We start from the raw sequence: 1310 nt of genomic DNA, 5'->3' as shown, positions 1-1310 counted from the left end.
GTACTGGGCGGTGCAGGGCCGCCCGTTCGAGGTGCGCACCGGCACGCTGGCCTTCTCCGTCACGCTCTTCACCGTCTTCGCCTTCGTGGGCATCGCCGTGCTGCTGTACCGGCGCCGGCCGCACATCGGGGGCGAGCTGGGCGGCCCGCGCGGCCCCAAGCTCGCCACCACCGCTCTCTTCCTGGGCCTCTGGTTCCTCTACATCCTCTTCGCCAGCCTCGAGGCTTACTGCCACATCCGGGGCTTCTAGGGCCCCCCTCCGCCCCAGAGACTCGGCCGCCCCTGCTCCGGACCCACGTCTCCTCTGTCCTCCAGAGATTCAGCCTCCTCTCCTGGGACTCAGCCTCCCTTCCTCCTGGGAACTGATAGCCCCGTCCTCTGTCCCCACTGACATCCTCCTCCGTCCCCCTCGGGAGTCTCCCCGAGGTACCCGCAACTGCAGCCCGTGCCTGTTAGTCACTGTCTACATCCCCGGGGACATTTCCACCTCGAGACCCCTCCCCAGAGGACCGTCCCCAACCCAGTGACCTTCTAGAGAATCTACCATCTGTCTCCCTAGACACCCAGGCTTGCCCTATCCCTTACCACCCCGACCCCCTTCCTTAGTGGATACCACCACCACCACCACCACCACCAGGGACCTGTACCCCAGGGTCTCAGAACCTAGCCCTCCCTGGGGGACCTTTGAAGGAGGCTGATCCGTTCCAGAATGTCCCCGATCTCAGCCCTTCCCCCCAGCCCTCAGGGAGCTCTGTTCAGCCCCCGGGGGCGGGGCGGAGGAACAGGTAGGTGCGTGCAGAAGGGGGCCACACCTTCCCTGATTTCTCCACTCAGGCCCTTGGGAGGACACTAATTCTCGAGGCTTGGAGAAGGGAGGGGAGAAGTTTGGGGTTTCAGAGCTGGAGGAGGCACATTTGAACCTGCAACTTCTCACATTCCAGCGCCCCCACTCGCCTCCACTACCTCTGAGAGCCCAGCCATGCCTTGGAAGGGGGGGGGGGGCTGTGTGTATATATAGTGTGTTTGGGGGAGGGAGGACGCGGGAGGGTGCATGTCTTGGGGAAAGGGGGTGACAGACTTTCCTTTTGTGAGGGCAGCAGACTCCCCCAGCCATGAGAATTGGCTTTGGGAAGGAGGCCAGGCATCAAAGGGAGTCCAGCCATCTCCCCTGACAATCTAGAAGGCTCATTTTGCCCTCAGTGCCAGCCAATCCGGGCAGGACCCTCGAAGAGGAGACCGAGGGTCCCAGAGGACCAATGCTACAAGCCAGCAAATGCTGCCACATCTCTGCCTGATGGGGAGCAGGGGTG

General features: G+C 63.1%; 1 protein-coding gene across 2 annotated transcripts in view; it reads left to right on the top strand.

Annotated features, from left to right (window-relative positions):
- SLC8A2 (solute carrier family 8 member A2) overlaps nucleotides 1-1310 on the top strand; it is a 44208-nt gene that overhangs the window by 42369 nt on the left and 529 nt on the right. The gene's annotated exons all lie outside the window — the stretch shown is intronic.

The sequence above is a fragment of the Ursus maritimus genome, unplaced genomic scaffold, assembly GCF_017311325.1.
Source record: "Ursus maritimus isolate PB19 unplaced genomic scaffold, ASM1731132v1 scaffold_19, whole genome shotgun sequence".
NCBI classification, from domain to species: Eukaryota; Metazoa; Chordata; class Mammalia; order Carnivora; family Ursidae; genus Ursus; species Ursus maritimus.
Note: the sequence above shows the minus strand (reverse complement) of the source record. Positions and strands in the feature narration are given on the sequence as shown.